Source organism: Hyperolius riggenbachi, chromosome 3 (assembly GCF_040937935.1).
Source record: "Hyperolius riggenbachi isolate aHypRig1 chromosome 3, aHypRig1.pri, whole genome shotgun sequence".
Lineage (NCBI taxonomy): Eukaryota > Metazoa > Chordata > Amphibia > Anura > Hyperoliidae > Hyperolius > Hyperolius riggenbachi.
In genome coordinates, this window is record NC_090648.1 from 41,685,023 (window position 1) to 41,710,765 (window position 25,743).

Genomic DNA, 25,743 nt, shown 5'->3' on the forward strand with positions numbered 1-25,743 from the left:
TGCAACAAAAACTACTCCAAACACATCAATACATTATTGCCAGTTATAGGCATAAAATGATGAATATTCCTGTGACTGTTTGCATTTCTGCAGTGTGGAGAAGTCAGTTTCTTCAAACCAGGTATGAAAAGTTTCAGCATAGCTGCAAACAACTTCCAAATAAGTCTACAAAGTCTTGCTAGATAGAGGCATAACATGATCAGTATTCCTTTGAATGTGTTTATTGACCCAAATCAAGGTGTACCTAACAGCAACTGGACACGATCTAGAAGAAATGTCCTTACCCTTATCGGCAATTTCTATTTACTAATTCCTCAGTGATGAGCAATTTGAATAGCTTGTCACATAGTAAACACACAAGTATGCCTCCAGAATCTCTTCTCTCAATTGTTTGCAATATACGTAGCTAGCTCCTGAACTAGCCTGTTTTTCCCAAGACCGATATCTCACCAGAGTGGAATACGAAAGAAGCCACGGTTCAATTTCCTTTTTAGACCTGATGCAAATTTTTGATTGTGCGTGAAATTCCAAAATTGTCTTGAGCAGGGTTTGTTCTTATCTGCAGAGATCTGGACAGCTATTTGCAAAGTCTCGGTTTAGACCTCAGGAAATTCCAGGTGTGGTCTAGGAAGTATAGCATATTTTTAAATGTACTCACATCTAATGATGGTCAATGAAATGATTCAAATTCTGGCTTGTTTTAAATTGTACAGAGTTAAGAACTGGGGAAATCAAATCGACCTTCAGCCATTTCTTAGTGACGCACTTTCAAACCCCCAATTTTTTGCACATGTCATTGACTATTTCTACTCACCACTGGTAACTACAAGTCAAATGCAGTGTCATTGTAGATTGTCAATACCCAAATGTAATCTTCCCATTACAATGGTATGGTTCTGAGCTGTCAAATACACCAACCTATTGCAAAGTACCACTTTAGAACTCATCCCTAATCCCATGTGTGGTGAAATACTGTATATTTTTCCCTTCATTTACCCGCAATCAGTACAACACTTACTTAGTGTCTCTGGTTGGTGCCAAAGCTTTACTTAGTTAAACTATTGTAGTGAAATGCAAATGCTTTGGTCTGATTGCTATTAAAATACCTGGAGCGCTGTGAGCAGGATTCGAACCTGCGCGGGAATATCCCATTGGATTTCGAGTCCAACGCCTTAACCACTCGGCCATCACAGCTTGCTTTCTGCTGTACAAATTACACTTTAAAAATACTTTGTCACTTGCAGAAACATTTTGCTAGGCCTAAGGTGGCTTCAGGTACTCTGGAAACAGCCGTTTCCTTAAACCAGGTGTGACAGTTTTCAGCATTGCGCAAATAAAAATGAAACTCTGCTGAGACTTGTGGTGGTTCAAGTCATGGGGAGACACCAGTTTCCTCAAACTTAGTATGAAGGTTTTTAGAATTACTGCAACAAAAACTACTCCAAACACATCAATACAATATTGCCAGTTATAGGCATAAAATGATGAATATTCCTGTGACTGTTTGCATTTCTGCAGTGTGGAGAAGTCAGTTTCTTCAAACCAGGTATGAAAAGTTTCAGCATAGCTGCAAACAACTTCCAAATAAGTCTACAAAGTCTTGCTAGATAGAGGCATAACATGATCAGTATTCCTTTGAATGCGTTTATTGACCCAAATCAAGGTGTACCTAACAGCAACTGGACACGATCTAGAAGAAATGTCCTTACCCTTATCGGCAATTTCTATTTACTAATTCTTCAGTGATGAGCAATTTGAATAGCTTGTCACATAGTAAACACACAAGTATGCCTCCAGAATCTCTTCTCTCAATTGTTTGCAATATACGTAGCTAGCTCCTGAACTAGCCTGTTTTTCCCAAGACCGATATCTCACCAGAGTGGAATACGAAAGAAGCCACGGTTCAATTTCGTTTTTAGACCTGATGCAAATTTTTTATTGTGCGTGAAATTCCAAAATTGTCTTGAGCAGTGTTTGTACTTGTCTGCAGAGATCTGGACAGCTATTTGCAAAGTCTCGGTTTAGACCTCAGGAAATTCCAGGTGTGGTCTAGGAAGTATAGCATATTTTTAAATGTACTCACATCTAATGATGGTCAATGAGATGATCCAAATTCTGGCTTGTTTTAAATTGTACAGAGTTAAGAACTGGGGAAATCAAATCGACCTTCAGCCATTTCTTAGTGACGCACTTTCAAACCCCCAATTTTTTGAACATGTCATTGACTATTTCTACTCACCACTGGTAACTACAAGTCAAATGCAGTGTCATTGTAAATTGTCAATACCCAAATGTAATCTTCCCATTACAATGGTATGGTTCTGAGCTGTCAAATACACCAACCTATTGCAAAGTACCACTTTAGAACTCATCCCTAATCCCATGTGTGGTGAAATACTGTATATTTTTCCCTTCATTTACCCGCAATCAGTACAACACTTATTTAGTGTCTCTGGTTGGTGCCAAAGCTTTACTTAGTTAAACTATTGTAGTGAAATGCAAATGCTTTGGTCTGATTGCTATTAAAATACCCAGAGCGCTGTGAGCAGGATTTGAACCTGCGCAGGAATATCCCATTGGATTTCGAGTCCAACGCCTTAACCACTCGGCCATCACAGCTTGCTTTCTGCTGTACAAATTACACTTTAAAAATACTTTGTCACTTGCAGAAACATTTTGCTAGGCCTAAGGTGGCTTCAGGTACTCTGGAAACAGCCGTTTCCTTAAACCAGGTGTGACAGTTTTCAGCATTGCGCAAATAAAAATGAAACTCTGCTGAGACTTGTGGTGGTTCAAGTCATGGGGAGACACCAGTTTCCTCAAACTTAGTATGAAGGTTTTTAGAATTACTGCAACAAAAACTACTCCAAACACATCAATACAATATTGCCAGTTATAGGCATAAAATGATGAATATTCCTGTGACTGTTTGCATTTCTGCAGTGTGGAGAAGTCAGTTTCTTCAAACCAGGTATGAAAAGTTTCAGCATAGCTGCAAACAACTTCCAAATAAGTCTACAAAGTCTTGCTAGATAGAGGCATAACATGATCAGTATTCCTTTGAATGCGTTTATTGACCCAAATCAAGGTGTACCTAACAGCAACTGGACACGATCTAGAAGAAATGTCCTTACCCTTATCGGCAATTTCTATTTACTAATTCCTCAGTGATGAGCAATTTGAATAGCTTGTCACATAGTAAACACACAAGTATGCCTCCAGAATCTCTTCTCTCAATTGTTTGCAATATACGTAGCTAGCTCCTGAACTAGCCTGTTTTTCCCAAGACCGATATCTCACCAGAGTGGAATACGAAAGAAGCCACGGTTCAATTTCCTTTTTAGACCTGATGCAAATTTTTGATTGTGCGTGAAATTCCAAAATTGTCTTGAGCAGTGTTTGTACTTGTCTGCAGAGATCTGGACAGCTATTTGCAAAGTCTCGGTTTAGACCTCAGGAAATTCCAGGTGTGGTCTAGGAAGTATAGCATATTTTTAAATGTACTCACATCTAATGATGGTCAATGAGATGATCCAAATTCTGGCTTGTTTTAAATTGTACAGAGTTAAGAACTGGGGAAATCAAATCGACCTTCAGCCATTTCTTACTGACGCACTTTCAAACCCCCAATTTTTTGCACATGTCATTGACTATTTCTACTTACCACTGGTAACTACAAGTCAAATGCAGTGTCATTGTAGATTGTCAATACCCAAATGTAATCTTCCCATTACAATGGTATGGTTCTGAGCTGTCAAATACACCAACCTATTGCAAAGTACCACTTTAGAACTCATCCCTAATCCCATGTGTGGTGAAATACTGTATATTTTTCCCTTCATTTACCCGCAATCAGTACAACACTTATTTAGTGTCTCTGGTTGGTGCCAAAGCTTTACTTAGTTAAACTATTGTAGTGAAATGCAAATGCTTTGGTCTGATTGCTATTAAAATACCCAGAGCGCTGTGAGCAGGATTTGAACCTGCGCGGGAATATCCCATTGGATTTCGAGTCAAACGCCTTAACCACTCGGCCATCACAGCTTGCTTTCTGCTGTACAAATTACACTTTAAAAATACTTTGTCACTTGCAGAAACATTTTGCTAGGCCTAAGGTGGCTTCAGGTACTCTGGAAACAGCCGTTTCCTTAAACCAGGTGTGACAGTTTTCAGCATTGCGCAAATAAAAATGAAACTCTGCTGAGACTTGTGGTGGTTCAAGTCATGGGGAGACACCAGTTTCCTCAAACTTAGTATGAAGGTTTTTAGAATTACTGCAACAAAAACTACTCCAAACACATCAATACAATATTGCCAGTTATAGGCATAAAATGATGAATATTCCTGTGACTGTTTGCATTTCTGCAGTGTGGAGAAGTCAGTTTCTTCAAACCAGGTATGAAAAGTTTCAGCATAGCTGCAAACAACTTCCAAATAAGTCTACAAAGTCTTGCTAGATAGAGGCATAACATGATCAGTATTCCTTTGAATGCGTTTATTGACCCAAATCAAGGTGTACCTAACAGCAACTGGACACGATCTAGAAGAAATTATAGGCAATTTCTATTTACTAATTCCTCAGTGACGAGCAATTTGAATAGCTTGTCACATAGTAAACACACAAGTATGCCTCCAGAATCTCTTCTCTCAATTGTTTGCAATATACGTAGCTAGCTCCTGAACTAGCCTGTTTTTCCCAAGACCGATATCTCACCAGAGTGGAATACGAAAGAAGCCACGGTTCAATTTCCTTTTTAGACCTGATGCAAATTTTTGATTGTGCGTGAAATTCCAAAATTGTCTTGAGCAGAGTTTGTTCTTGTCTGCAGAGATCTGGACAGCTATTTGCAAAGTCTCGGTTTAGACCTCAGGAAATTCCAGGTGTGGTCTAGGAAGTATAGCATATTTTTAAATGTACTCACATCTAATGATGGTCAATGAGATGATTCAAATTCTGGCTTGTTTTAAATTGTACAGAGTTAAGAACTGGGGAAATCAAATCGACCTTCAGCCATTTCTTAGTGACGCACTTTCAAACCCCCAATTTTTTGAACATGTCATTGACTATTTCTACTCACCACTGGTAACTACAAGTCAGATGCAGTGTCATTGTAGATTGTCAATACCCAAATGTAATCTTCCCTTTACAATGGTATGGTTCTGAGCTGTCAAATACACCAACCTATTGCAAAGTACCACTTTAGAACTCATCCCTAATCCCATGTGTGGTGAAATACTGTATATTTTTCCCTTCATTTACCCGCAATCAGTACAACACTTATTTAGTGTCTCTGGTTGGTGCCAAAGCTTTACTTAGTTAAACTATTGTAGTGAAATGCAAATGCTTTGGTCTGATTGCTTTTAAAATACCCAGAGCGCTGTGAGCAGGATTTGAACCTGCGCGGGAATATCCCATTGGATTTCGAGCCCAACGCCTTAACCACTCGGCCATCACAGCTTGCTTTCTGCTGTACAAATTACACTTTAAAAATACTTTGTCACTTGCAGAAACATTTTGCTAGGCCTAAGGTGGCTTCAGGTACTCTGGAAACAGCCGTTTCCTTAAACCAGGTGTGACAGTTTTCAGCATTGCGCAAATAAAAATGAAACTCTGCTGAGACTTGTGGTGGTTCAAGTCATGGGGAGACACCAGTTTCCTCAAACTTAGTATGAAGGTTTTTAGAATTACTGCAACAAAAACTACTCCAAACACATCAATACAATATTGCCAGTTATAGGCATAAAATGATGAATATTCCTGTGACTGTTTGCATTTCTGCAGTGTGGAGAAGTCAGTTTCTTCAAACCAGGTATGAAAAGTTTCAGCATAGCTGCAAACAACTTCCAAATAAGTCTACAAAGTCTTGCTAGATAGAGGCATAACATGATCAGTATTCCTTTGAATGCGTTTATTGACCCAAATCAAGGTGTACCTAACAGCAACTGGACACGATCTAGAAGAAATGTCCTTACCCTTATCGGCAATTTCTATTTACTAATTCCTCAGTGATGAGCAATTTGAATAGCTTGTCACATAGTAAACACACAAGTATGCCTCCAGAATCTCTTCTCTCAATTGTTTGCAATATACGTAGCTAGCTCCTGAACTAGCCTGTTTTTCCCAAGACCGATATCTCACCAGAGTGGAATACGAAAGAAGCCACGGTTCAATTTCCTTTTTAGACCTGATGCAAATTTTTGATTGTGCGTGAAATTCCAAAATTGTCTTGAGCAGGGTTTGTTCTTGTCTGCAGAGATCTAGACAGCTATTTGCAAAGTCTCGGTTTAGACCTCAGGAAATTCCAGGTGTGGTCTAGGAAGTATAGCATATTTTTAAATGTACTCACATCTAATGATGGTCAATGAGATGATTCAAATTCTGGCTTGTTTTAAATTGTACAGAGTTAAGAACTGGGGAAATCAAATCGACCTTCAGCCATTTCTTAGTGACGCACTTTCAAACCCCCAATTTTTTGAACATGTCATTGACTATTTCTACTCACCACTGGTAACTACAAGTCAAATGCAGTGTCATTGTAGATTGTCAATACCCAAATGTAATCTTCCCATTACAATGGTATGGTTCTGAGCTGTCAAATACACCAACCTATTGCAAAGTACCACTTTAGAACTCATCCCTAATCCCATGTGTGGTGAAATACTGTATATTTTTCCCTTCATTTACCCGCAATCAGTACAACACTTACTTAGTGTCTCTGGTTGGTGCCAAAGCTTTACTTAGTTAAACTATTGTAGTGAAATGCAAATGCTTTGGTCTGATTGCTATTAAAATACCTGGAGCGCTGTGAGCAGGATTTGAACCTGCACGGGAATATCCCATTGGATTTCGAGTCCAACGCCTTAACCACTCGGCCATCACAGCTTGCTTTCTGCTGTACAAATTACACTTTAAAAATACTTTGTCACTTGCAGAAACATTTTGCTAGGCCTAAGGTGGCTTCAGGTACTCTGGAAACAGCCGTTTCCTTAAACCAGGTGTGACAGTTTTCAGCATTGCGCAAATAAAAATGAAACTCTGCTGAGACTTGTGGTGGTTCAAGTCATGGGGAGACACCAGTTTCCTCAAACTTAGTATGAAGGTTTTTAGAATTACTGCAACAAAAACTACTCCAAACACATCAATACAATATTGCCAGTTATAGGCATAAAATGATGAATATTCCTGTGACTGTTTGCATTTCTGCAGTGTGGAGAAGTCAGTTTCTTCAAACCAGGTATGAAAAGTTTCAGCATAGCTGCAAACAACTTCCAAATAAGTCTACAAAGTCTTGCTAGATAGAGGCATAACATGATCAGTATTCCTTTGAATGCGTTTATTGACCCAAATCAAGGTGTACCTAACAGCAACTGGACACGATCTAGAAGAAATGTCCTTACCCTTATCGGCAATTTCTATTTACTAATTCCTCAGTGATGAGCAATTTGAACAGCTTGTCACATAGTAAACACACAAGTATGCCTCCAGAATCTCTTCTCTCAATTGTTTGCAATATACGTAGCTAGCTCCTGAACTAGCCTGTTTTTCCCAAGACCGATATCTCACCAGAGTGGAAAACGAAAGAAGCCACGGTTCAATTTCCTTTTTAGACCTGATGCAAATTTTTGATTGTGCGTGAAATTCCAAAATTGTCTTGAGCAGGGTTTGTTCTTATCTGCAGAGATCTGGACAGCTATTTGCAAAGTCTTGGTTTAGACCTCAGGAAATTCCAGGTGTGGTCTAGGAAGTATAGCATATTTTTAAATGTACTCACATCTAATGATGGTCAATGAGATGATCCAAAATTTTTCCCTTCATTTACCCGCAATCAGTACAACACCTATTTAGTGTCTCTGGTTGGTGCCAAAGCTTTACTTAGTTAAACTATTGTAGTGAAATGCAAATGCTTTGGTCTGATTGCTATTAAAATACCCAGAGCGCTGTGAGCAGGATTTGAACCTGCGCGGGAATATCCCATTGGATTTTGAGTCCAACGCCTTAACCACTCGGCCATCACAGCTTGCTTTCTGCTGTACAAATTACACTTTAAAAATACTTTGTCACTTGCAGAAACATTTTGCTAGGCCTAAGGTGGCTTCAGGTACTCTGGAAACAGCCGTTTCCTTAAACCAGGTGTGACAGTTTTCAGCATTGCGCAAATAAAAATGAAACTCTGCTGAGACTTGTGGTGGTTCAAGTCATGGGGAGACACCAGTTTCCTCAAACTTAGTATGAAGGTTTTTAGAATTACTGCAACAAAAACTACTCCAAACACATCAATACAATATTGCCAGTTATAGGCATAAAATGATGAATATTCCTGTGACTGTTTGCATTTCTGCAGTGTGGAGAAGTCAGTTTCTTTAAACCAGGTATGAAAAGTTTCAGCATAGCTGCAAACAACTTCCAAATAAGTCTACAAAGTCTTGCTAGATAGAGGCATAACATGATCAGTATTCCTTTGAATGCGTTTATTGACCCAAATCAAGGTGTACCTAACAGCAACTGGACACGATCTAGAAGAAATTATCGGTAATTTCTATTTACTAATTCCTCAGTGATGAGCAATTTGAATAGCTTGTCACATAGTAAACACACAAGTATGCCTCCAGAATCTCTTCTCTCAATTGTTTGCAATATACGTAGCTAGCTCCTGAACTAGCCTGTTTTTCCCAAGACCGATATCTCACCAGAGTGGAATACGAAAGAAGCCACGGTTCAATTTCCTTTTTAGACCTGATGCAAATTTTTGATTGTGCGTGAAATTCCAAAATTGTCTTGAGCAGGGTTTGTTCTTGTCTGCAGAGATCTGGACAGCTATTTGCAAAGTCTCGGTTTAGACCTCAGGAAATTCCAGGTGTGGTCTAGGAAGTATAGCATATTTTTAAATGTACTCACATCTAATGATGGTCAATGAGATGATTCAAATTCTGGCTTGTTTTAAATTGTACAGAGTTAAGAACTGGGGAAATCAAATCGACCTTCAGCCATTTCTTAGTGACGCACTTTCAAACCCCCAATTTTTTGAACATGTCATTGACTATTTCTACTCACCACTGGTAACTACAAGTCAAATGCAGTGTCATTGTAGATTGTCAATACCCAAATGTAATCTTCCCATTACAATGGTATGGTTCTGAGTTGTCAAATACACCAACCTATTGCAAAGTACCACTTTAGAACTCATCCCTAATCCCATGTGTGGTGAAATACTGTATATTTTTCCCTTCATTTACCCGCAATCAGTACAACACTTATTTAGTGTCTCTGGTTGGTGCCAAAGCTTTACTTAGTTAAACTATTGTAGTGAAATGCAAATGCTTTGGTCGGATTGCTATTAAAATACCCAGAGCGCTGTGAGCAGGATTTGAACCTGCGCGGGAATATCCCATTGGATTTCGAGTCCAACGCCTTAACCACTCGGCCATCACAGCTTGCTTTCTGCTGTACAAATTACACTTTAAAAATACTTTGTCACTTGCAGAAACATTTTGCTAGGCCTAAGGTGGCTTCAGGTACTCTGGAAACAGCCGTTTCCTTAAACCAGGTGTGACAGTTTTCAGCATTGCGCAAATAAAAATGAAACTCTGCTGAGACTTGTGGTGGTTCAAGTCATGGGGAGACACCAGTTTCCTCAAACTTAGTATGAAGGTTTTTAGAATTACTGCAACAAAAACTACTCCAAACACATCAATACATTATTGCCAGTTATAGGCATAAAATGATGAATATTCCTGTGACTGTTTGCATTTCTGCAGTGTGGAGAAGTCAGTTTCTTCAAACCAGGTATGAAAAGTTTCAGCATAGCTGCAAACAACTTCCAAATAAGTCTACAAAGTCTTGCTAGATAGAGGCATAACATGATCAGTATTCCTTTGAATGCGTTTATTGACCCAAATCAAGGTGTACCTAACAGCAACTGGACACGATCTAGAAGAAATGTCCTTACCCTTATCGGCAATTTCTATTTACTAATTCCTCAGTGATGAGCAATTTGAATAGCTTGTCACATAGTAAACACACAAGTATGCCTCCAGAATCTCTTCTCTCAATTGTTTGCAATATACGTAGCTAGCTCCTGAACTAGCCTGTTTTTCCCAAGACCGATATCTCACCAGAGTGGAATACGAAAGAAGCCACGGTTCAATTTCCTTTTTAGACCTGATGCAAATTTTTGATTGTGCGTGAAATTCCAAAATTGTCTTGAGCAGGGTTTGTTCTTATCTGCAGAGATCTGGACAGCTATTTGCAAAGTCTCGGTTTAGACCTCAGGAAATTCCAGGTGTGGTCTAGGAAGTATAGCATATTTTTAAATGTACTCACATCTAATGATGGTCAATGAAATGATTCAAATTCTGGCTTGTTTTAAATTGTACAGAGTTAAGAACTGGGGAAATCAAATCGACCTTCAGCCATTTCTTAGTGACGCACTTTCAAACCCCCAATTTTTTGCACATGTCATTGACTATTTCTACTCACCACTGGTAACTACAAGTCAAATGCAGTGTCATTGTAGATTGTCAATACCCAAATGTAATCTTCCCATTACAATGGTATGGTTCTGAGCTGTCAAATACACCAACCTATTGCAAAGTACCACTTTAGAACTCATCCCTAATCCCATGTGTGGTGAAATACTGTATATTTTTCCCTTCATTTACCCGCAATCAGTACAACACTTACTTAGTGTCTCTGGTTGGTGCCAAAGCTTTACTTAGTTAAACTATTGTAGTGAAATGCAAATGCTTTGGTCTGATTGCTATTAAAATACCTGGAGCGCTGTGAGCAGGATTCGAACCTGCGCGGGAATATCCCATTGGATTTCGAGTCCAACGCCTTAACCACTCGGCCATCACAGCTTGCTTTCTGCTGTACAAATTACACTTTAAAAATACTTTGTCACTTGCAGAAACATTTTGCTAGGCCTAAGGTGGCTTCAGGTACTCTGGAAACAGCCGTTTCCTTAAACCAGGTGTGACAGTTTTCAGCATTGCGCAAATAAAAATGAAACTCTGCTGAGACTTGTGGTGGTTCAAGTCATGGGGAGACACCAGTTTCCTCAAACTTAGTATGAAGGTTTTTAGAATTACTGCAACAAAAACTACTCCAAACACATCAATACAATATTGCCAGTTATAGGCATAAAATGATGAATATTCCTGTGACTGTTTGCATTTCTGCAGTGTGGAGAAGTCAGTTTCTTCAAACCAGGTATGAAAAGTTTCAGCATAGCTGCAAACAACTTCCAAATAAGTCTACAAAGTCTTGCTAGATAGAGGCATAACATGATCAGTATTCCTTTGAATGCGTTTATTGACCCAAATCAAGGTGTACCTAACAGCAACTGGACACGATCTAGAAGAAATGTCCTTACCCTTATCGGCAATTTCTATTTACTAATTCCTCAGTGATGAGCAATTTGAATAGCTTGTCACATAGTAAACACACAAGTATGCCTCCAGAATCTCTTCTCTCAATTGTTTGCAATATACGTAGCTAGCTCCTGAACTAGCCTGTTTTTCCCAAGACCGATATCTCACCAGAGTGGAATACGAAAGAAGCCACGGTTCAATTTCCTTTTTAGACCTGATGCAAATTTTTGATTGTGCGTGAAATTCCAAAATTGTCTTGAGCAGGGTTTGTTCTTATCTGCAGAGATCTGGACAGCTATTTGCAAAGTCTCGGTTTAGACCTCAGGAAATTCCAGGTGTGGTCTAGGAAGTATAGCATATTTTTAAATGTACTCACATCTAATGATGGTCAATGGGATGATCCAAATTCTGGCTTGTTTTAAATTGTACAGAGTTAAGAACTGGGGAAATCAAATCGACCTTCAGCCATTTCTTAGTGACGCACTTTCAAACCCCCAATTTTTTGCACATGTCATTGACTATTTCTACTCACCACTGGTAACTACAAGTCAAATGCAGTGTCATTGTAGATTGTCAATACCCAAATGTAATCTACCCATTACAATGGTATGGTTCTGAGCTGTCAAATACACCAACCTATTGCAAAGCACCACTTTAGAACTCATCCCTAATCCCATGTGTGGTGAAATACTGTATATTTTTCCCTTCATTTACCCGCAATCAGTACAACACTTATTTAGTGTCTCTGGTTGGTGCCAAAGCTTTACTTAGTTAATCTATTGTAGTGAAATGCAAATGCTTTGGTCTGATTGCTATTAAAATACCCAGAGCGCTGTGAGCAGGATTCGAACCTGCGCGGGAATATCCCATTGGATTTCGAGTCCAACGCCTTAACCACTCGGCCATCACAGCTTGCTTTCTGCTGTACAAATTACACTTTAAAAATACTTTGTCACTTGCAGAAACATTTTGCTAGGCCTAAGGTGGCTTCAGGTACTCTGGAAACAGCCGTTTCCTTAAACCAGGTGTGACAGTTTTCAGCATTGCGCAAATAAAAATGAAACTCTGCTGAGACTTGTGGTGGTTCAAGTCATGGGGAGACACCAGTTTCCTCAAACTTAGTATGAAGGTTTTTAGAATTACTGCAACAAAAACTACTCCAAACACATCAATACAATATTGCCAGTTATAGGCATAAAATGATGAATATTCCTGTGACTGTTTGCATGTCTGCAGTGTGGAGAAGTCAGTTTCTTCAAACCAGGTATGAAAAGTTTCAGCATAGCTGCAAACAACTTCCAAATAAGTCTACAAAGTCTTGCTAGATAGAGGCATAACATGATCAGTATTCCTTTGAATGCGTTTATTGACCCAAATCAAGGTGTACCTAACAGCAACTGGACACGATCTAGAAGAAATGTCCTTACCCTTATCGGCAATTTCTATTTACTAATTCCTCAGTGATGAGCAATTTGAATAGCTTGTCACATAGTAAACACACAAGTATGCCTCCAGAATCTCTTCTCTCAATTGTTTGCAATATACGTAGCTAGCTCCTGAACTAGCCTGTTTTTCCCAAGACCGATATCTCACCAGAGTGGAATACGAAAGAAGCCACGGTTCAATTTCCTTTTTAGACCTGATGCAAATTTTTGATTGTGCGTGAAATTCCAAAATTGTCTTGAGCAGGGTTTGTTCTTGTCTGCAGAGATCTAGACAGCTATTTGCAAAGTCTCGGTTTAGACCTCAGGAAATTCCAGGTGTGGTCTAGGAAGTATAGCATATTTTTAAATGTACTCACATCTAATGATGGTCAATGAGATGATTCAAATTCTGGCTTGTTTTAAATTGTACAGAGTTAAGAACTGGGGAAATCAAATCGACCTTCAGCCATTTCTTAGTGACGCACTTTCAAACCCCCAATTTTTTGAACATGTCATTGACTATTTCTACTCACCACTGGTAACTACAAGTCAAATGCAGTGTCATTGTAGATTGTCAATACCCAAATGTAATCTTCCCATTACAATGGTATGGTTCTGAGCTGTCAAATACACCAACCTATTGCAAAGTACCACTTTAGAACTCATCCCTAATCCCATGTGTGGTGAAATACTGTATATTTTTCCCTTCATTTACCCGCAATCAGTACAACACTTACTTAGTGTCTCTGCTTGGTGCCAAAGCTTTACTTAGTTAAACTATTGTAGTGAAATGCAAATGCTTTGGTCTGATTGCTATTAAAATACCCAGAGCGCTGTGAGCAGGATTTGAACCTGCGCGGGAATATCCCATTGGATTTCGAGTCCAACGCCTTAACCACTCGGCCATCACAGCTTGCTTTCTGCTGTACAAATTACACTTTAAAAATACTTTGTCACTTGCAGAAACATTTTGCTAGGCCTAAGGTGGCTTCAGGTACTCTGGAAACAGCCGTTTCCTTAAACCAGGTGTGACAGTTTTCAGCATTGCGCAAATAAAAATGAAACTCTGCTGAGACTTGTGGTGGTTCAAGTCATGGGGAGACACCAGTTTCCTCAAACTTAGTATGAAGGTTTTTAGAATTACTGCAACAAAAACTACTCCAAACACATCAATACAATATTGCCAGTTATAGGCATAAAATGATGAATATTCCTGTGACTGTTTGCATTTCTGCAGTGTGGAGAAGTCAGTTTCTTCAAACCAGGTATGAAAAGTTTCAGCATAGCTGCAAACAACTTCCAAATAAGTCTACAAAGTCTTGCTAGATAGAGGCATAACATGATCAGTATTCCTTTGAATGCGTTTATTGACCCAAATCAAGGTGTACCTAACAGCAACTGGACACGATCTAGAAGAAATGTCCTTACCCTTATCGGCAATTTCTATTTACTAATTCCTCAGTGATGAGCAATTTGAACAGCTTGTCACATAGTAAACACACAAGTATGCCTCCAGAATCTCTTCTCTCAATTGTTTGCAATATACGTAGCTAGCTCCTGAACTAGCCTGTTTTTCCCAAGACTGATATCTCACCAGAGTGGAAAACGAAAGAAGCCACGGTTCAATTTCCTTTTTAGACCTGATGCAAATTTTTGATTGTGCGTGAAATTCCAAAATTGTCTTGAGCAGGGTTTGTTCTTATCTGCAGAGATCTGGACAGCTATTTGCAAAGTCTCGGTTTAGACATCAGGAAATTCCAGGTGTGGTCTAGGAAGTATAGCATATTTTTAAATGTACTCACATCTAATGATGGTCAATGAGATGATCCAAATTCTGGCTTGTTTTAAATTGTACAGAGTTAAGAACTGGGGAAATCAAATCGACCTTCAGCCATTTCTTAGTGACGCACTTTCAAACCCCCAATTTTTTGCACATGTCATTGACTATTTCTACTCGCCACTGGTAACTACAAGTCAAATGCAGTGTCATTGTAGATTGTCAATACCCAAATGTAATCTTCCCATTACAATGGTATGGTTCTGAGCTGTCAAATACACCAACTTATTGCAAAGTACCACTTTAGAACTCATCCCTAATCCCATGTGTGGTGAAATACTGTATATTTTTCCCTTCATTTACCCGCAATCAGTACAACACCTATTTAGTGTCTCTGGTTGGTGTCAAAGCTTTACTTAGTTAAACTATTGTAGTGAAATGCAAATGCTTTGGTCTGATTGCTATTAAAATACCCAGAGCTCTGTGAGCAGGATTTGAACCTGCGCGGGAATATCCCATTGGATTTCAAGTCCAACGCCTTAACCACTCGGCCATCACAGCTTGCTTTCTGCTGTACAAATTACACTTTAAAAATACTTTGTCACTTGCAGAAACATTTTGCTAGGCCTAAGGTGGCTTCAGGTACTCTGGAAACAGCCGTTTCCTTAAACCAGGTGTGACAGTTTTCAGCATTGCGCAAATAAAAATGAAACTCTGCTGAGACTTGTGGTGGTTCAAGTCATGGGGAGACACCAGTTTCCTCAAACTTAGTATGAAGGTTTTTAGAATTACTGCAACAAAAACAACTCCAAACACATCAATACAATATTGCCAGCTATAGGCATAAAATGATGAATATTCCTGTGACTGTTTGCATTTCTGCAGTGTGGAGAAGTCAGTTTCTTCAAACCAGGTATGAAAAGTTTCAGCATAGCTGCAAACAACTTCCAAATAAGTCTACAAAGTCTTGCTAGATAGAGGCATAACATGATCAGTATTCCTTTGAATGCGTTTATTGACCCAAATCAAGGTGTACCTAACAGCAACTGGACACGATCTAGAAGAAATGTCCTTACCCTTATCGGCAATTTCTATTTACTAATTCCTCAGTGATGAGCAATTTGAATAGCTTGTCACATAGTAAACACACAAGTATGCCTCCAGAATCTCTTCTCTCAATTGTTTGCAATATACGTAGCTAGCTCCTGAACTAGCCTGTTTTTCCCAAGACCGATATCTCACCAGAGTGGAATACGAAAGAAGCCACGGTTCAATTTCCTTTTTAGACCTGATGCAAATTTTTGATTGTGCGTGAAATTCTAAAATTGTCTTGAGCAGGGTTTGTTCTTATCTGCAGAGATCTGGACAGCTATTTGCAAAGTCTTGGTTTAGACCTCAGGAAATTCCAGGTGTGGTCTAGGAAGTATAGCATATTTTCAAATGTACTCACATCTAATGATGGTCAATGAGATGATCCAAAATTTTTCCCTTCATTTACCCGCAATCAGTACAACACCTATTTAGTGTCTCTGGTTGGTGCCAAAGCTTTACTTAGTTAAACTATTGTAGTGAAATGCAAATGATTTGGTCTGATTGCTATTAAAATACCCAGAGCGCTGTGAGCAGGCTTTGAACCTGCTTGGGAATATCCCATTGGATTTTGAGTCCAACGCCTTAACCACTCGGCCATCACAGCTTGCTTTCTGCTGTACAAATTACACTTTAAAAATACTTTGTCACTTGCAGAAACATTTTGCTAGGCCTAAGGTGGCTTCAGGTACTCTGGAAACAGCCGTTTCCTTAAACCAGGTGTGACAGTTTTCAGCATTGCGCAAATAAAAATGAAACTCTGCTGAGACTTGTGGTGGTTCAAGTCATGGGGAGACACCAGTTTCCTCAAACTTAGTATGAAGGTTTTTAGAATTACTGCAACAAAAACTACTCCAAACACATCAATACAATATTGCCAGTTATAGGCATAAAATGATGAATATTCCTGTGACTGTTTGCATTTCTGCAGTGTGGAGAAGTCAGTTTCTTCAAACCAGGTATGAAAAGTTTCAGCATAGCTGCAAACAACTTCCAAATAAGTCTACAAAGTCTTGCTAGATAGAGGCATAACATGATCAGTATTCCTTTGAATGCGTTTATTGACCCAAATCAAGGTGTACCTAACAGCAACTGGACACGATCTAGAAGAAATTATCGGCAATTTCTATTTACTAATTCCTCAGTGATGTACTCACATCTAATGATGGTCAATGAAATGATCCAAATTCTGGCTTGTTTTAAATTGTACAGAGTTAAGAACTGGGGAAATCAAATCGACCTTCAGCCATTTCTTAGTGACGCACTTTCAAACCCCCATGTCATTGACTATTTCTACTCACCACTGGTAACTACAAGTCAAATGCAGTGTCATTGTAGATTGTCAATACCCAAATGTAATCTACCCATTACAATGGTATGGTTCTGAGCTGTCAAATACACCAACCTATTGCAAAGCACCACTTTAGAACTCATCCATAATCCCATGTGTGGTGAAATACTGTATATTTTTCCCTTCATTTACCCGCAATCAGTACAACACTTATTTAGTGTCTCTGGTTGGTGCCAAAGCTTTACTTAGTTAATCTATTGTAGTGAAATGCAAATGCTTTGGTCTGATTGCTATTAAAATACCCAGAGCGCTGTGAGCAGGATTCGAACCTGCGCGGGAATATCCCATTGGATTTCGAGTCCAACGCCTTAACCACTCGGCCATCACAGCTTGCTTTCTGCTGTACAAATTACACTTTAAAAATACTTTGTCACTTGCAGAAACATTTTGCTAGGCCTAAGGTGGCTTCAGGTACTCTGGAAACAGCCGTTTCCTTAAACCAGGTGTGACAGTTTTCAGCATTGCGCAAATAAAAATGAAACTCTGCTGAGACTTGTGGTGGTTCAAGTCATGGGGAGACACCAGTTTCCTCAAACTTAGTATGAAGGTTTTTAGAATTACTGCAACAAAAACTACTCCAAACACATCAATACAATATTGCCAGTTATAGGCATAAAATGATGAATATTCCTGTGACTGTTTGCATTTCTGCAGTGTGGAGAAGTCAGTTTCTTCAAACCAGGTATGAAAAGTTTCAGCATAGCTGCAAACAACTTCCAAATAAGTCTACAAAGTCTTGCTAGATAGAGGCATAACATGATCAGTATTTCTTTGAATGCGTTTATTGACCCAAATCAAGGTGTACCTAACAGCAACTGGACACGATCTAGAAGAAATGTCCTTACCCTTATCGGCAATTTCTATTTACTAATTCCTCAGTGATGAGCAATTTGAATAGCTTGTCACATAGTAAACACACAAGTATGCCTCCAGAATCTCTTCTCTCAATTGTTTGCAATATACGTAGCTAGCTCCTGAACTAGCCTGTTTTTCCCAAGACCGATATCTCACCAGAGTGGAATACGAACGAAGCCACGGTTCAATTTCCTTTTTAGACCTGATGCAAATTTTTGATTGTGCGTGAAATTCCAAAATTGTCTTGAGCAGGGTTTGTTCTTATCTGCAGAGATCTGGACAGCTATTTGCAAAGTCTAGGTTTAGACCTCAGGAAATTCCAGGTGTGGTCTAGGAAGTATAGCATATTTTTAAATGTACTCACATCTAATGATGGTCAATGAGATGATTCAAATTCTGGCTTGTTTTAAATTGTACAGAGTTAAGAACTGGGGAAATCAAATCGACCTTCAGCCATTTCTTAGTGACGCACTTTCAAACCCCCAATTTTTTGAACATGTCATTGACTATTTCTACTCACCACTGGTAACTACAAGTCAAATGCAGTGTCATTGTAGATTGTCAATACCCAAATGTAATCTTCCCATTACAATGGTATGGTTCTGAGCTGTCAAATACAACAACCTTTCCTAATGCTTCCATGGCAGCACCTACGGGTGATGGTCCCGCCCCTACCTCCCATAGGACAGGTAACTAGATAAGTTTGGAGCACGCCCCCCACACCTCGTCTATGTTTTTCGTCCTCGCCGTCAGGACAGGTAGCAGATTTGCTGGCACTCCTATCAATACTACCAGGGTAGCCTCTCCTGGTAGGGCTTACAGACCCTAATAGGGTCTCACGGCCGTTTTCCCCCCCGTTCTGCTGGTCTTGGGGGGGGGACTGCTCTATGGCGTCCTACTGGGGCTGTCAGGTGGAGGGTTAAATACCTCTCCGTTTGGACGCCATAGCTATTCTCATATTGCTGGCTAAAAGCTAGTAAAGTGGCGCAGGAGGGGTGGCTTTTTGTGGCTTTCTGTAGGTTTGGGACTCACCCTATTGCCGTTCCCTGCTGTGGCTGCCTGACGCTCTGTCGCTAGTTAGCGGCGTTCCTCCATAGGGTCCCGGCTCGCTCCCAGCGGTATTCGGAGCGGCGCGGATAGACGCGTAGGTCACTTCCGGGTGCGCGCGCATCACTTCCGGGTTGCGCTCCGGAGGCCGGAAGCTCCGCACACGGGGTGGGGAGTGGGCGGCCTACTAGGGCTTATTTAGAATGCTAGACATGGCGTCCAGCGTCCCTACAGCGGCCAACGGCAGCAGCCAAAGCAGCAGCAGCCACAGCACAGGCCAGGACAGCACAGCGCAGGTGGAGGAGACCTGTCAAGCACTACCCCTCAGAGTTACAGGTTAGTACCCTGCCGGTACCTAGCAGGCTATCTGGGGGGAAGGCCTGTATACTATTTGTACTCATTAGGTCCTATCCTTCCTTGCAGACATAGTGCATACGCAGGAATGGATCAGGAAGCGCCCACCACAGACCAGCAACAGTTTGATAGGTAAGAGTGCCCTAGGTGAGTATAGGTTTTAGATCACCAAACTGAGGCTGAAGATCTAAAAGACAATTCATTTGTCTCCTGACAGCCCCAGAAGTTCGCAAGAGGGATCATCTGGCAAGTCAAGCTCCCGCAAGAGAAGCGACAGGAGTAAATCTCCTAAAGAGAGACGACACAAGCAGCCCAAAAATTGCTGGGCATGCGGAAATAGCACACTCCCAGATAAATTAGTATGTGGCAAGTGCTTCAGTCAAATGGCCACGGAAACACAGCCGGTGGAAGTGTCACACCTAATACAGCGTGCAGTGCAAGAATCAATGTCGCAATTTATAGCAACTTTGCCTCAGCAAGCATCCGACCCATCCACACAACCAGGTCCTTCCACCTTAGGAGAAGATGGGGTTACAGTAATAGAGGATGAACTAACCGAAGCAGGGGAGGTCGGATTTGACTTCGCCCTCGTGGAACCATATGTAAGAGCAGTTCGCCAAGCGATAGAATGGGAAGATGATGATACAGACACAGGCAACGACACTAGGCAGAAGAAGACATACTTTAAACATTTAAAGAAGAAGTGTACTACCTTCCCGTTTATGGAAGAAATTAACGAGGTGATACAGGAAGCTGGAGAATGCTATCTCGCAGGATACTGACAAGAAGACGCTGATCAACTCACTGCAAGAGTTTAAGTTGACCGCAGACTTTGTAGGAGAGGCCGCGGTAGACATAATTAGATCAACATCAAGAGCGATGCTACATTCAGTCACAACTTGGCGTGCACTATGGCTAAAATCTTGGTCGGCTGACCCTACGTCCAAACAAAACTGGTGCAAGATACCATTCGACGGGAAAATTTTGTTTGGGGAAAAAATGGACTCTGCCATAACCAGGGTGACGGGCGGCAAATCTGGCCTCATTCCCCAAGACAGAAGAAGTAAGAAGCCGTATAGCAATCAGCAACCGCCATATCAACAAAATAGATTCCGCAATGCAAGATCTTACAGACCAGGGAAGGACTTCAGGAGGAACTGGCAGGGTAGTCAGGCGACCCTCCAGAAACTAAACAAACAGAGAGCTACAACTTCCTCTACAACCCTTGCGCCTAAAAGCTTTTGATGGTGCGTCCGCCCAGGAGTGTCCTGTGGGGGGAAGGCTACGCCTTTTCGGACACGTTTGGGCGGAAAAAATTCACAATCCCTGGGTCTTAAAAACGATCAACAACGGACATCGTTGGAGCTTTCGAGAGAGGCCACCAAACAACCACTTTGTGCCAACAATAATTCCGAAATCAGAAGAAAAACAACAGATATTAGTAAACTATGTACAGGAGGTAATACTGAAAAGGGCAGTGACGGTGGTACCCAAGGAAGAGGAGAAGAGTGGAGTATACTCACCCCTCTTCTTCGTGAAAAAGAAAACTGGAGAATTAAGGCCAGTACTAGACCTGAGGTTATTAAATCGACACATACGATTACAACACTTCAAGATGGAATCACTGCAGACAGTGCTCTTGGCTACACAGATATCAGACTGGATGTTGTCCATAGACTTGGAGGACGCATATTTGCATATTCCTATCCACAGAAAATTTCAACGTTTCCTTCGGTTTGCTATAGGGAACCTACATCTCCAGTCCACCTGCCTGCCATTCTGCATAAATACGGCCCCCAGGACGTTTACCAAGATTCTGGTCCAGGTAGTAGCTCTTCTCCGCCTACAGGGCCTAAGACTCCACCACTACCTGGACGATATAATTCTACTAGCACAAAGTCATCACTTGATTCAACAACAGAAAGACATTCTCCTGGAGAAATTACAGGAACTTGGTTGGCTGATAAGTTGGAAGAAATCTCATCTTCAACCAACCCAGGATATGATATTTCTGGGGGCGAGAATCCAAACACATCTGAACGCAGTGAAACTCCCCGGAGAAAAACTGGAGAATATAGTAAGGAAGGTGCAGAGAGCGTTAACCAAAGAATACATGACTGCCAAGGACTGCATGAGTCTGCTGGGTACACTTACATCCACCATACCGATGGTAAGATGGGCCCAGTGGCACTCGAGAGCGTTTCAGTGGGGTTTCCTGAATCAATACAGCAACATCAACCTATACCAAAAGATCCATATCACAGAGCACATGAGAGAAGGGTTGACATGGTGGACAAATCCTGTCAAGTTGAACAGATGCCTACCCATACTGGAACAGGAGAAGAGAGTCATCACGACGGATGCCAGCCAGAGAGGCTGGGGAGCCTACTCCCTGACGCAGGTAGTGCAGGGCATCTGGAAGGACAAGACCACGCAGATACCTGCCAATGTGTTGGAACTGAGAGCGGCCTACATGGCATTGGAGACGTTGCTACCGGAGCTCAAGGGCAAGGCCATTGTGATCAGAATGGACAACAGGACTGCGGTAGCCTATGTGACCAAGCAGGGTGGAACGAGGAGCTTCACACTTTTACAGGAGACTGCCAAGATAATGACACTAGCAGAAACACATCTACAGAGTCTGACGGCCTGTTATATTCCGGGAAAACAGAACATCACGGCGGATTATTTGAGCCGGCAAGTGATAGACAACAACGAATGGACACTGAACCAGACCACCTACCTCGAGATCTGCAGGAGGTGGGGTTTCCCGGAGATAGATGTGATGACGTCCCCCCACAACAGCAAATGCAAAAGATTTATGTCCAGATACCAGCACCACCTGGCGGAATCGGTGGATGCAATTACCTCGCCCTGGAACTTCAGCAAGGGATATGTCTTCCCCCCCATACCAATGATTACCAGGTTGCTGAAACGCCTCAGTCAGGAACCAGTCGTGATGATAGCAATAATCCCATTCTGGGCACACAGGCCTTGGTTTCCGATGCTATGGGATATGAAGATACAGCCTCCCTGGATACTCAAGAAGTCTCAGAACATACTAATACAGGGACCCATACATCATCCGAATCCAGACAGACTGAATTTAACGGCATGGCTGTTGAGGGGGAAAGATTCAGACAAGCAGGATGTTCAGAGGAAGTAATTAAGACTCTGTTACAAGCAAGGAAAACATCAACAAACCGAACATACCATAGAGTATGGGATAGATACATGGAATACGCCAGAGTCAGGAACTTTGACCCAAAAACTCCGCAACCATGTCATATCCTTGCTTTCCTCCAGACTGGACTAGACAAGCAACTCAGTTACTCATCCCTCAAAGTACAGGTGACAGCCCTATCAGCGCTAACAGACGTAAGATGGGCACAGGATCCACTGGTGGTCCAGTTTATGAAGGGAGTGATGAAGCTTAGACCCCCAACAAAGACAGTGTTCCCTAGCTGGGATCTACCAACGGTTCTAAATGCTTTTACAGGTGCCCCGTTTGAGCCATTAGATTCATGCACAGTATGGGACCTTACCCTAAAAACGGTATTTCTCACGGCAATTGCTTCAGCAAGAAGAGTTTCTGAATTACAGGCAATTGGAATTAAAGAACCTTCCCTTGTATTTTTTCCGGATAGAATTGTAATAAGACCCATGCAACACTTCATACCAAAGGTGGCTACAACATATCACTTTAATCAGGACTGGACGCTCCCAACATTCCAAGATTCTGAATCACAAGAGCCTCACAAATTGGATGTTGGTAGGACGCTAAGACAGTACCTGACGGTTACAGAAACATTTAGGAGGTCGGATAGACTCTTCGTAATACCGGCAGGCTATAAGAAGGGGGAGTCAGCCTCAGCGAGAACCATTTCTACATGGATAGTGAAAGCGATTGTCGCGGCATACAGGGCTGTCAAACTGGACCCGCCACAGCAGTTAAGGGCGCACTCTACCAGATCGGTAGCAACATCATGGGCAGCATATGCGAAGGTGTCAGCAGACAAGATCTGTCAAGCTGCAAATTGGAGAACAATACATACCTTCATGCAGCACTACAAAGTCGATCCTGCCGTGAATTCAACGGTGGAATTCGGCAAGGCAGTATTAACTGCACAACAGGAGTCTAATTAAGGGATATTCTGATAATTATGAATAAAATTGTTTGTGTGTTCTACAGCAAATCTTGTCCCTCCCTTCATTTAGAATTTACTAGTTAGATCCCGTAGGTGCTGCCATGGAAGCATTAGGAAAACGGAAAATTGTATACTCACCTACCGGTAATTTTCCTTTCCTGATGCGTCCATGGCAGCACATAGCACCCACCCATGCCTCGGCGAGTCCGAAAAGTACAAGACGAGGTGTGGGGGGCGTGCTCCAAACTTATCTAGTTACCTGTCCTATGGGAGGTAGGGGCGGGACCACTACCCGTAGGTGCTGCCATGGACGCATCAGGAAAGGAAAATTACCGGTAGGTGAGTATACAATTTTCCGTTATTGCAAAGTACCACTTTAGAACTCATCCCTAATCCCATGTGTGGTGAAATACTGTATATTTTTCCCTTCATTTACCCGCAATCAGTACAACACTTATTTAGTGTCTCTGGTTGGTGCCAAAGCTTTACTTAGTTAATCTATTGTAGTGAAATGCAAATGCTTTGGTCTGATTGCTATTAAAATACCCAGAGCGCTGTGAGCAGGATTTGAACCTGTGCAGGAATATCCCATTAGATTTCAAGTCCAACGCCTTAACCACTCGGCCATCACAGCTTGCTTTCTGCTGTACAAATTACACTTTAAAAATACTTTGTCACTTCCAGAAACATTTTGCTAGGCCTAAGGTGGCTTCAGGTACTCTGGAAACAGCCGTTTCCTTAAACCAGGTGTGACAGTTTTCAGCATTGCGCAAATAAAAATGAAACTCTGCTGAGACTTGTGGTGGTTCAAGTCATGGGGAGACACCAGTTTCCTCAAACTTAGTATGAAGGTTTTTAGAATTACTGCAACAAAAACTACTCCAAACACATCAATACAATATTGCCAGTTATAGGCATAAAATGATGAATATTCCTGTGACTGTTTGCATTTCTGCAGTGTGGAGAAGTCAGTTTCTTCAAACCAGGTATGAAAAGTTTCAGCATAGCTGCAAACAACTTCCAAATAAGTCTACAAAGTCTTGCTAGATAGAGGCATAACATGATCAGTATTCCTTTGAATGCGTTTATTGACCCAAATCAAGGTGTACCTAACAGCAACTGGACACGATCTAGAAGAATTGTCCTTACCCTTATTGGCAATTTCTATTTACTAATTCCTCAGTGATGAGCAATTTGAATAGCTTGTCACATAGTAAACACACAAGTATGCCTCCAGAATCTCTTCTCTCAATTATTTAAAATATACGTAGCTAGCTCCTGAACTAGCCTGTTTTTTACAAGACCGATATCTCACCAGAGTGGAATACGAAAGAAGCCACGGTTCAATTTCCTTTTTAGACCTGATGCAAATTTTTGATTGTGCGTGAAATTCCAAAATTGTCTTGAGCAGGGTTTGTTCTTGTCTGCAGAGATCTGGACAGCTATTTGCAAAGTCTCGGTTTAGACCTCAGGAAATTCCAGGTGTGGTCTAGGAAGTATAGCATATTTTTAAATGTACTCACATCTAATGATGGTCAATGAGATGATCCAAATTCTGGCTTGTTTTAAATTGTACAGAGTTAAGAACTGGGGAAATCAAATCGACCTTCAGCCATTTCTTAGTGACGCACTTTAAAAACCCCCAATTTTTTGAACATGTCATTGACTATTTCTACTCACCACTGGTAACTACAAGTCAAATGCAGTGTCATTGTAGATTGTCAATACCCAAATGTAATCCTCCCAATTTTTCCCTTCATTTACCCGCAATCAGTACAACACTTATTTAGTGTCTCAGGTTGGTGCCAAAGCTTTACTTAGTTAATCTATTGTAGTGAAATGCAAATGCTTTGGTCTGATTGCTATTAAAATACCCAGAGCGCTGTGAGCAGGATTTGAACCTGCGCAGGAATATCCCATTGGATTTCGAGTCCAACGCCTTAACCACTCAGCCATCACAGCTTGCTTTCTGCTGTACAAATTACACTTTAAAAATACTTTGTCACTTCCAGAAACATTTTACTAGGCCTAAGGTGGCTTCAGGTACTCTGGAAACAGACGTTTCCTTAAACCAGGTGTGACAGTTGCAGAATTGCCGCAAATAAAAATGAAACTCTGCTGAGACTTGTGGTGGTTCAAGTCATGGGGAGACACCAGTTTCCTCAAACTTAGTATGAAGGTTTTTAGAATTACTGCAACAAAAAACTACTCCAAACACATCAATACAATATTGCCAGTTATAGGCATAAAATGATGAATATTCCTGTGACTGTTTGCATTTCTGCAATGTGGAGAAGTCAGTTTCTTCAAACCAGGTATGAAAAGTTT

At 41.1% G+C, this 25,743-nt stretch overlaps 15 non-coding genes across 15 annotated transcripts; all 15 read right to left on the bottom strand.

The window, feature by feature from the left end:
• Window positions 1–1,112: 1,112 nt before the first annotated feature.
• Window positions 1,113–1,194, bottom strand: TRNAS-CGA (transfer RNA serine (anticodon CGA)). Its single transcript has one exon. It is a non-coding gene; the product is annotated as a tRNA-Ser (tRNA).
• Window positions 1,195–2,537: 1,343 nt separating this feature from the next.
• On the bottom strand, window positions 2,538–2,619 carry TRNAS-CGA (transfer RNA serine (anticodon CGA)). Its single transcript has one exon. It is a non-coding gene; the product is annotated as a tRNA-Ser (tRNA).
• A 1,343-nt stretch (window positions 2,620–3,962) lies between these two features.
• On the bottom strand, window positions 3,963–4,044 carry TRNAS-CGA (transfer RNA serine (anticodon CGA)). Its single transcript has one exon. It is a non-coding gene; the product is annotated as a tRNA-Ser (tRNA).
• A 1,332-nt stretch (window positions 4,045–5,376) lies between these two features.
• On the bottom strand, window positions 5,377–5,458 carry TRNAS-CGA (transfer RNA serine (anticodon CGA)). The gene has a single exon. It is a non-coding gene; the product is annotated as a tRNA-Ser (tRNA).
• Window positions 5,459–6,801: 1,343 nt separating this feature from the next.
• Window positions 6,802–6,883, bottom strand: TRNAS-CGA (transfer RNA serine (anticodon CGA)). The gene has a single exon. It is a non-coding gene; the product is annotated as a tRNA-Ser (tRNA).
• A 1,053-nt stretch (window positions 6,884–7,936) lies between these two features.
• Window positions 7,937–8,018, bottom strand: TRNAL-CAA (transfer RNA leucine (anticodon CAA)). Its single transcript has one exon. It is a non-coding gene; the product is annotated as a tRNA-Leu (tRNA).
• Window positions 8,019–9,350: 1,332 nt separating this feature from the next.
• TRNAS-CGA (transfer RNA serine (anticodon CGA)) lies at window positions 9,351–9,432 on the bottom strand. Its single transcript has one exon. It is a non-coding gene; the product is annotated as a tRNA-Ser (tRNA).
• Window positions 9,433–10,775: 1,343 nt separating this feature from the next.
• On the bottom strand, window positions 10,776–10,857 carry TRNAS-CGA (transfer RNA serine (anticodon CGA)). Its single transcript has one exon. It is a non-coding gene; the product is annotated as a tRNA-Ser (tRNA).
• A 1,343-nt stretch (window positions 10,858–12,200) lies between these two features.
• Window positions 12,201–12,282, bottom strand: TRNAS-CGA (transfer RNA serine (anticodon CGA)). The gene has a single exon. It is a non-coding gene; the product is annotated as a tRNA-Ser (tRNA).
• Window positions 12,283–13,625: 1,343 nt separating this feature from the next.
• Window positions 13,626–13,707, bottom strand: TRNAS-CGA (transfer RNA serine (anticodon CGA)). The gene has a single exon. It is a non-coding gene; the product is annotated as a tRNA-Ser (tRNA).
• Window positions 13,708–15,048: 1,341 nt separating this feature from the next.
• TRNAS-UGA (transfer RNA serine (anticodon UGA)) lies at window positions 15,049–15,132 on the bottom strand. The gene has a single exon. It is a non-coding gene; the product is annotated as a tRNA-Ser (tRNA).
• A 1,053-nt stretch (window positions 15,133–16,185) lies between these two features.
• On the bottom strand, window positions 16,186–16,267 carry TRNAL-CAA (transfer RNA leucine (anticodon CAA)). Its single transcript has one exon. It is a non-coding gene; the product is annotated as a tRNA-Leu (tRNA).
• A 992-nt stretch (window positions 16,268–17,259) lies between these two features.
• Window positions 17,260–17,341, bottom strand: TRNAS-CGA (transfer RNA serine (anticodon CGA)). Its single transcript has one exon. It is a non-coding gene; the product is annotated as a tRNA-Ser (tRNA).
• A 6,626-nt stretch (window positions 17,342–23,967) lies between these two features.
• TRNAS-UGA (transfer RNA serine (anticodon UGA)) lies at window positions 23,968–24,049 on the bottom strand. Its single transcript has one exon. It is a non-coding gene; the product is annotated as a tRNA-Ser (tRNA).
• Window positions 24,050–25,295: 1,246 nt separating this feature from the next.
• Window positions 25,296–25,377, bottom strand: TRNAS-CGA (transfer RNA serine (anticodon CGA)). The gene has a single exon. It is a non-coding gene; the product is annotated as a tRNA-Ser (tRNA).
• Between the last annotated feature and the right edge of the window lie 366 nt (window positions 25,378–25,743).